The sequence below is a fragment of the Octopus bimaculoides genome, chromosome 8, assembly GCF_046866305.1.
Source record: "Octopus bimaculoides isolate indiv1 chromosome 8, ASM4686630v1, whole genome shotgun sequence".
Classification (NCBI taxonomy): Eukaryota; Metazoa; Mollusca; class Cephalopoda; order Octopoda; family Octopodidae; genus Octopus; species Octopus bimaculoides.
This window is the reverse complement of record NC_142935.1, coordinates 39583195-39593903: the sequence shown is the minus strand read 5'-3', so window position 1 is coordinate 39593903 and position 10709 is coordinate 39583195. Positions and strand designations below refer to the sequence as shown.

The following is a 10709-nucleotide window of genomic DNA, read 5'->3' as shown; positions in this document are numbered from 1 at the left end:
CATAGATCTGCTCAGAGAAAGCAGGCTACCTTACATATCTACTAATATTCACCTCCGCCTTAGTGAAGGCGGAGGTATTGTTTTATGTTGTGTTTGTTTGTGGACAAGATATCTCAAGAACCACTGGATGGATTCGGATGAAACTTGCAGGGATATTTGGCCTTGTGACTGGTACAAACTGATTAGATTTTGGGATCAATCCAGTACCAGTCGAGGATTCTGGATTATTTTTCATTTTTTCACTTAATTTTTGAGAGTGGTCGAGTTCCTTTTTAGTATTCTCATTTATGAGAGCAGTTGAGTTTATTTCAGATATTCTCATTTAAAAAATCATCTCCAGCTAATCATTGAGAAGACATTGGTGCTGCTTTGGCGGAGGTTTGCACTCTCTGAGTGCTCTTGTTGGGACTGTTTTTGCATGCTGTTTTCCAGCTAGGTGTCCTTCTTTGTACCCATAAATCCAAGAAAAAAGCATTAATGTAGACCTTCTCAGTAATATATCAACAATGCCTGCATATCTATTATCAACGGTGATTAGTGAGATGCATGATGAAAAATGCTGAGTACATTCATACATTCATCAATTACATCCCACAGGAAATTTTTATTTATAAATAATAATTTATTAAATGTTATGGCGTTAGGAAGGGCATCCTGGCGTTAGGAAGGGCATCCAGCTGTAGAAACTCTGCCAAATCAGATTGGAGCCTGGTGTTGCCTCCTGGTCCACCAGTCCTCAGTCAAATCATCCAACCCATGCTAGTATGGAAAGTGGACGTTAAACGACGACGATGATGATGGTGATGATGATGATGATGTTAAAATGTCAAACTAATTCCTAAGTTAGAGCTCAACAGAAATACTACCAGGAAACTATGCCAATAAGATTTTCATTTTACAGTATTTAACCCTTTTACTACCAACCTGCCTAAGGCACCTATAGTTCTATGAAACAAACTTCCTGTTTTAAAATATCTAAATTGAAACTTTGCATCAAAATTTCTTGTTAATTTATGTTCCAAGTACCAGATTGCTGATGAAAGTTTTGCATACTAACATGCAGATACTGAATTTGTTAAAAACGATTGAAATTATATACACTATGTCATATGAGATGAGAAATCCCAAAAGTACCCTACAACCAAAAATGAGTTACCCTGGTTCCTGTGGCTCAAGCACACATACACAGAACCAGGTATGCTTAGTTCCTGCACAGTAAGAGCCAATAAAAACAAATTCTTCATTATTTGCAAAATTAATTGAAGCAAAGGCAGTGTATAGTAATAGAAATATAGTAACAAAAGGGCTAAAACTTCCATTACAAGTAATGAAAGATTTTTTTTCAATATTTATAGCCACACTATATCTCCATTTGTTTGACTCCTTGATCTTAATATACTGTTATTTGAGTGGCACAAATCCAGTCAGATTTGGCTACACATTCAGGAATAAGACAGTTGATGACGAAAGATCAAACTAATCAAACCCAATGATAATTTGGATACAAATATTGGAAAATCTTTCACCTCTAAAAAGATGAGGTTAATAGACTGATTCAATTATAATATCTAATTAGCAACAACTCATTTCAAACAATTAGATACTTAACTGTGCCAAAAGTTCTTCATTTGCTTTTTCTTATTTCATTATTTTATTTTATTTATTTTTTTTACCTGTCTTTAAAAATATTCAATAGTTTTATATATTTTACACTTACTTTTAATACACCTAATAATTATTTAGGAGACATCCCGCCCCCATCATCCTCCTCCTACACTCAAACTCATTCTTTATAGAAACACACAAAAAATACTAACGAACCGTTATAACCTTCAAAGAAAAACAACTAAAAAGAGAAAAAAAAATGATTTGTTTGGAAAGCTGTTAGCATGACTGGACGCATTCACTGAATACTGAGAAATATCTGGAAATATCAGAACAAGGTGATAAAAACAATCTTTCTGTGGGGGGAAACAGAAATTATATCATGTTTGACAGGTTTGGCAATAATGTTTATAGGAACAGCAGAGGGTGGTTCCAAAGACATAACTTTCGCAAATGACATAAGATATATATCATGAGAAATGCAAATAAAATCAAGGAGATAAGGTAACTCACTTTTAAGGCTGTTTTAAGTCTTATCAGCAGGTTTGCTTCACCGTAGAATTAGAACACACCTGCAACAGAAGAAGAGAAAGAAAAAGAAAAATGATTGAGTCTATGAAATTCAATGTGTTGAAGAATTTAACTTGAAATTTGCAGAAACAATGTAACATTAAAAGTGGTGAGGTTGACATTTTCATGACACTTTATGAACTCTATCCTAACATTGTAGAACTACTACAATGGAAAAAGCTCTTATGTGCATTAAATGCCAAAGGTAATTCACCTCAGCACAAACATGCAATGCTGTGTGCAATTCAAATTAATAGCTTCTGTCTGATGTGGGGACACATGAGTCAGATAAATATAAATTTCAAGAATGAAATAACGAAATACTTAGCATCTTGTGTATGGAGTTGTGAGCCAAATAGTTTTACTTTCTTACTTTTCTTAGTGGATTTTTGCTACTTTGTGTGTGTTTGTGTGTGCGTGCACATGCACACATGCATTATGAACATCACTGTGGTAATGTCCACTTTTACATGCTTGCATGGGTCAAACAGAATTTACTGAGATAGGCTTTAATCTTTCTACAGCCAGATATTCTTCTCATCACCAACTTTCACCTTTTTCCAAGCAAGTTAATATTTCCTCATGACCAAACATATTTTCACAGCACTTTATAAACAAAGGACACTTCTTGTGTGACTATCAGGTAGTGTCGAGACAAGAAGACACAAGCACACATGCAAAGACACTTACCTAAAGTGCCACAGTAGGACTGAACCAGTTTGACAATATCAGTAATACTAACAATAATAAGGGTTTCAAATTTTGGTACAAGGCCAGCAATTTTGGGCAGAGGGATTTAGTTAATACCATTGATGTCATTACTAGATTGGTACTTAAATTTATTGACCTTGGAAGGATGAAAGACAGAGCTGACCTCAGTAGGGTCTGAACTTAGAACTTAAAGAGCCAGAACAAATACCACATGTCATTTTGTCTAATGCTCTAAAATATTTAATAGCATTTCATGCACTGTATATGATGATTAAGATTGGCTACCAGCTCAATATCATTCAATTGAATGAAGTTTTTGTATGTAATGAATTATGTGCTGCTATAGCCTTAGCATGAATAAACTTTGTAGGAGACCAGTTAATAACAATGATCTTCCATTCAATGACCCAGATTAGATGAGAGACAAGTTACAATGCTTTGATACAACAGCATGAATGTAGAAATTTCTAGATACTCATCACCATCATCATTTAATGTCTATTTTCCATGCTAGCATGGGTTGGATGGCTTGACAGAAACTGGCAAAGCCAGGGATCATACAAGGTTCCATAGCCTGTTCTGGCTTAGTTTCCACAGCTAGATGCCTTTCCTAATGCTAACCACTTTGCAGAGTATACTGGATGCTTTTCACATGGCACCAGCACCACTGCTTTTTACATGGCACCATCATCAGTGCTTTTTACAGGGCACCATCACCAGTGCTTTTTAATCTAGGATTATTTATCCAAAACTCTTCAGTCTAAAGTCATTTTTGTCTAAATGCCCTTTAGTATAAAGACATTTTTGTTTAAACTCCCTTTGGTCTAATAACTATTTTGTCTATAGAATCTAAAAAAAAAAAAAAATGTAAAAGATCTAAATAACTATACTCTAATAATCCTTTTTGTCTTTAGACGAAAATGCTTTTAGACCAAAGTGTCATAGACTAAAGTGGCTTAGAACAAAGTGTTTTAGACCAAAGTGCCATATCCCGTGTGTGTGTGCGTATACATACATGCACAGCGTAACACCACCTGCAGACATGGGATGAGGTGGTGCAATATGATCTTCAGATATTGAGTCTCATGGAGGCGATGACAAGTGACCAAAACTGTTGGTAATTTGCCATGCTTGAGAAGACGTGTCAAGCTTAGTGAAACCATAGTTGTGGCCAGTGCTAGTGACATGTTGGATGTATCCAGGGGGGGGGGGGGGGTGCGACACGCTGGAGGTACCCGTGCCGGCGACACGTTAGAGGCACCCATGCCAACGACATGTTGGCGGGACCCGTGCCAATGACATGCTGGAGGCACCCATGCTGGCAACATGTTAGAGGCACCTGTGCCGGCAACACATCAGAGGCATCTGTGCCAGCGACACGTTAGAGGCATCCATGTCAGTGACACACTAAGAGCACCTGATACATTCAGTGGAGTTAGAGCACTTAGCTATATCCCTTTACATTTTGAGTTCAAATTTTGCCAAGGTCATCTGTGTGCCTTTCATCCTTTTAGGTCTCATGAAAGAAAGGAGAAATTAAGTACTGGACGTGATTTAAAACATCATAAGATGTGCATGGAATTATTAAGATGCATGGAATTACTATAGAAGACATGAACCAATAATATGGTTCATGAATAACAAACTGGACTGAAGGCTGTTAGTTATTGCTTTGCAAGTGGGATGAGGGGAGGGGGTTAAGCAATAGTAACTGGAATCATTGTTGAATTGGAAATTCAGAATTACTGACCATATAGTCCAGAAGATTAAATGGAATGGAAGAATGAATATATATATATATATATATATATATATATATATATATATATATATATATGTATATATATATATATTAAAAGATGAAAAACCCTCAAAACTTCCATAGATACAAGTGTTTATGATGTGGAAGTTATTAGATAAGGCAATGATTACTTCTACACAAATATCACACACACACATACAACATATATACACACGCACACACAAACACATAACTCTGTGTGCGTGTGTGTGTGTGTGTGTGTGTGTGTGTGCATTTACACAACATATATACATATGGCAGAGACAGAGATTGATTCTCAAGTACTAGACATATAGATTATAATGACATAAAAAGTGAAGCAATGTTTCATTTTATTTCCTTGGGAAAATTCAGAGACTTTTTATATCTGTATATAAATAAACTAATTATTGATATCTTCATTGCTTCTGACTAATATATATATATATATATATATATATATATATATATATATATATACATCATCATCATCGTTTAACGTCCGCTTTCCATGCTAGCATTGGTTGGACGATTTGACTGAGGACTGGCAAGCCAGAAGGCTGCACCAGGCTCCAATCTTATCTGGCAGAGTTTCTACTGCTGGATGCCCTTCCTAACGCCAACCACTCCGAGAGTGTAGTGGGTGCTTTTTATGTGCCACCGGCACGAGGGCCAGTCACACGGTACTGGCAACGGCCACGCTCAAAAAGGTGTATTTAACGTACCACCTGCACAAGAGCCAGTCCAGCAGCACTGGCAATGACCTCGCTCGAATGATTTTCTAACGTGCCACCAGCACAAGTGCTAGAAGGCAACGCTGGTAATGATTACGCTCAAATGGTGCTATTTACGGGCCACTAGCACGGAAGTCAGACAGCTGCTCTGGCAATGAACATGTTCGGACAGTGCTGTTAGTGCTCCACTGGTGCAGGTGCCAGTCATCGAGTATGGTTCAATTACGATTTTGATTTCACTTGCCCCAACAGGTCTTCGCAAGCAGAGTTTAGTGTCCAATGAAGTAGAGGTTGGCATGGGTGCCAGTCGTCAGATTTGGTTCGATTCGATTTCAAATTTACTTGCCTCAACAGGTCTTCGCAAGCAGGGTTTTTAGTGTCCAATGAAGTAAAGATGTGAATTAGTGAGCTGGCTACACTTCTGGTAGAGGTCACAGATTACGCTCTCACTTGCCTTGCCGAGTCTTCTCACGTACTGTATATTTCCAAAGGTCTCAGTCACTGGTCATTGCCTCGGTGAGGCCTAAAGTTCGAAGGTCATGCTTCACCACCTCATCCCAGGTCTTCCTGGGTCAACTGCTTTCACAGGTTCCCTCAACTGCTAGGGTGTGGCACTTGTTCACACAGCTATCCTCATCCATTCTTGCCACATATCCATGTATATATATACCACATAGTTTGATTAACCAATGAAATACACACACACACACACACACACACACACACACACACACACACACACACACACACACACACACACAAAAACAAACATGCATGTCAAACTCTATATCAGAAGAGTGATACACATATGCACACACAAATTTTTACATACTAGTGGACTAGCAAATATATATACATATCAGTTGGTCTACGCATGTATACGCACACAGTCAAACTCACTATATTAGGAGAGCAATAGATCAACACACAAACTTAAGCATGCTAGCCTGCATTTAACTGCATATTCTTTATGCAGAAGGCGTCCCTGGGAAATTTTTTTGATGTCATTAATTTGAATTGCTAGATCAGTGAATAATTTTCACCCAAAACTCAAAATTAAAGTTCTGACACCTAAATGTTAGACTGTGCTTTGCAGAATTTTATGTTCTAAGTAAGGCACATTACTTCCTTTAAAACCTCCAGTTTGCTCTAACACTGAATAAGGTCTCTTATTTTAGGGTGAACAAATTGCTATCAGCAATGACATCTAACTATAAAAATACACACAAGACAATGCTATTAAAACTATATTTCAAAGAATACCAATGTTTTAATAGAAATAAACAAGATATGAAGAATCAGAAATAAAAATATCATCATCACCATCATTCTGGCATAGGTTGGATGGTTTGATAGGAAACAGCAAGTCAGAAGATGGCACCAAGTTCTAATGTCTGCTTTGATGTGGTTGTGCATCACATAGGGAGATAACCTGTAAGAACTATAACCCCAAGGCTCACAAAATTCCCATAACATCAATCCTCAAAAATAACTCTGCATAGACACAGCATACATTCCATGTAGGAGGAAGAGGCTCTTAACCCTTTTGCACTCAGATCATTCTCTCAAATGGAAAGCTTATTTAGTCATATTGCTTTGAATTAATTGTGGATTATCTCACAGCTTTGAGATTTCAATGATATTGCTTATTTTTAGAATGACACTATAGGGTAGATGTAAGAGGCTGGACCTGGCCAGTTTGAACAAAAACAAAAAAACAAAAAAGAATCACTTGACTTGCTAAAGATAGCAACCTAACTCACTCAAAGCAATGGGAGTAGTAGTAGTAGTAGTAGTATGGGGGCAAGTGTTGTAACAGTGCATATCTGCATCCACCATTTTGTTGGCAATTCCCAGCTCCTGGGGGATGACACTTTTGCACTACTCTGGTGACAACCCTCCAATTGATGGGTCTGCTGAGGATTTCACAAGACCAGAGTGTAAAGCCTACTTCAACTGTTTTTAGCGGCCTTTTACAACACACAGAGGAAACATCGAGTCTATTCCTCGACATGCTAGTGCCCACACAGCACATTCTTTGACATGCCAGTCCCCACACAGCACAGTGGTGTGTGGAAGCTAGCATGTCAAAGAATGGGAATACATAAAAGAAAAACCCAAACACTGGCCAAGAAGCATAGGATTCGAAGCTGAGATAGAAGGATTTTCGATTGTGATTGTGGCATAAAATCATAGCTTTCCCACTAGAACCACTGAAGGGATGAAATAAGGGGAATACGTTAGCTTTTTAGTGTTTAAACAGGGCCATATCCAGCTGAAAAATTCTACCTGTTTTATATTCAAACTAGCCAGATCTAGCCTCTCACACCATCCCAACAATATCCTTCTAAAAATTAACAGTTACCTCATCAAAATCACAAAGCTACAAGACAATGCAAGATTAAATGAAAAAACATGTGAATAAATAAGCATAACATTAGACGGAATAATAGAAATGCTAAAGGGTTAAATAACAGCAGAACATGTAGAGATTAGGAACAAACAATTAACCACACAGTCTCTGATCAATCAGTTTCAACCAAGAGAAAATACATGTACAGACATGATAGAATTGGGTCTTTCATATACTGAAATTTAAACAGAGACATCAAGATTAATTGACTGGATATCATTGTCAAGGACACCCAGGATAGGAAATGCCTCCTAATCAAATTATCAGTCTTAACCAATGATAATGCATCACACTTAAAGAAACGGAGACATTAATGAGACATCCCACTCCTGACAGCTGGGATGTTTTTTTTCTGTAGGTGCAGTCATGGCCGTGTGGTAAGAAGTCTGTTTCCCAACCACGTGATTTTGGGTTTAGTTCCACTGTGTGGCACCTAGGCAACTATCTTTTGCTACAACCCCAGGATGACCAAAACCTTGTGAGTAGATTTGGTAGACAAAAATTGGAAAAAAAGCTTATTGTATGCATGTGTGATTGTTTTTCACACACACCACCACCACCACCACTTGCAAACCAGTGCTGGTTTGTTTACATCCCTGTATCATAGCAGTTCAACAAAAGAGACTGATAGAATAAAAGCACACAAATACATAATCAACACCTGAAGGCTTACAAATTCTGTATTTTCCAGCACATAAGGTGAATTTTTCAGACCAAAATTTACAGCCAAAAAGATCTTATACACCAAGACAACTTCCATGTAAAATGCAGCAGGATTTGGAAAGATAATGACAACGTTTGAATGTTTACACCAGTGGTTCTCAGTTGGGGTCCATATGACCCCTGAGGGCCCATGTAAGATGCTTGGGGGTTGACACTGCAAAATAGTAAATTGTGGATCCACAATAGTATTTTAAGAGTCCTTGACAAAATTTTGTTTTAGGTGTGTGTATTGGTATGTATTGCAAGAAGCAGCAAGGCTTCTTTCTCTAACATTTTACATAGATAACGTGTGAAAAACAAAATAGGAATTTTGATAGAAGTTTCTATTAAACTAGTTCATAAACATTGAATGTCTATGGGGGCATACCAGATTAAATGATAGTCAAAGGGGTCCATAGGCAAAAGATGGTTGAGGACCTCTGGTTTACATTGACATGTAAGCCAGAAAATGCACAATGTGCACAACATATAGAAAGCAACACTGCTAGGTACTATATATCTTTTACTCAGAGTGCTGCTAATACAAAAGAAAATACAAAACCAAAATGAAACTTTGGATGTAGCCAAGCTCAGAGACCTTATTTATAATGTGTGTTTTCATTGCACTATCAAGTAAGACTGGGGTGGAATAATAATCCTTTCTAATATAGGCACAAGGAATGAAGTTTTGGAGGAGATGGGGTTTAGGCAATTACATCGACCCCAGTACTCAATAAATACTTATTTCATTGCCCCAAAAGGATGCAAGGCAAAGTCAACCACAGCAGAATTTGAATACAAAATGAGACATAAGGTCATAATAGAGAGTTAAAATGATGCATCAGAAATGATGTGTAGTTGATATTATCAACTTGCTTGCAAATTAGGTCAGCAATGCTAACCAGTATATCTGAGGACAGCAATATTTAACTTGAACTTTCAGATAGTCAAGTTTGGTATTTAAGCATAAGTTAAAAAGAGAAGAAGAAAAAAAACTAGAGAGACAGGGAGAGAGAAAGTAAGCCTGCCTCTCATTTTATAGATTCAAATATCCAATTAAAAATTAAGAGATATGCAAGTAATGGAAAAATGGACATTAAGACGATGATGATGATGTAGACATCACAAAAATGTTGTCGGAAACCCTGGTGACAGACACACACACATCCACATTTATAAAATACCAGTGTGTATGCATAGACAAAAAATGTTCACACACAGTTAACACCATCTAGGAATGAGCCAATGGAAGAGACTATGTGGATACTCAAAACTGGAGAAATAACAGCCAAATTTCACTGAAATTAAACCCAACAGTCTTAAAATAAAAATACTTAGGATTAATGTAATTCTAGATGTGTTAGATTGGAAAAAAAAAAATGATCAAAGGTAAAACATCATCGCTGGAACTAAGAAAACAAAATCATTTTCCAATCACAACCAATCTGGATATTTTATGTGGTCTTTCAAATTGCTAAAAACAAACCACATCCCACCACCAATCGCATCCAACCATTCTGAAGAGACAGGCACATTAAATAACACAGTGCTACATACGTAGCAAAATCTACAAAATCACATCTACCCTGCAGCTTAAACAACTAAAGCTTTATCACTTAGCTAACATTTGTAACAGCTGTAGGGGAAACGCAAAAATAAATATTGATAGCTAACAAAGACACAAGGCCTCAAATTTCAAGACAGTTGATTATAGTGATCCCAATATTTAAGTGGTACTTTATTTTATTGACCCAAGAAGGCTGACAGGCAAAGTTTATATCAGTGTAATTTGAACTTGAAATGCAAAGGATCACACCTAAATACAGAAGGTATTTTGTCTAGTATTCTAGCATTTCAGCTAGTTCTCTAAGTGTTCACTGTCCAAACTTTACCCAAGTGACTCTTAGTAAACAGGATCAGAGACTTTCAGACCAGACTGTACATGTGACTATAAAATTTTCTCAAACTGCTCAAGAGCATTTTATAGATTTACAACAGCTAGTGCCAATCAAGAACCTTAAATGGTTTATTATTCAATACTATGTTAATCTACTTGATACCAACTTGTCTGAGACTACTTTTGGGGTTCTTAAAAAAAAACAAAAAACAAATCTGTGTTTTAACCCTTTAGTATTTAAACCCACCATATCCAGCCAAAATATTCTGTCTGCTTTATGTTCAAACTGGCCAGATC

General features: G+C 37.0%; 1 long non-coding RNA gene across 1 annotated transcript in view; it reads right to left on the bottom strand.

The window, feature by feature from the left end:
- Positions 1–10709, bottom strand: part of LOC106883851 (uncharacterized) — a 139807-nt gene that overhangs the window by 75706 nt on the left and 53392 nt on the right. The window contains exon 2 of the long non-coding RNA XR_016242852.1: positions 2119–2177. This is a non-coding gene — a long non-coding RNA (uncharacterized LOC106883851). The remainder of the gene's footprint in view (positions 1–2118; positions 2178–10709) is intronic.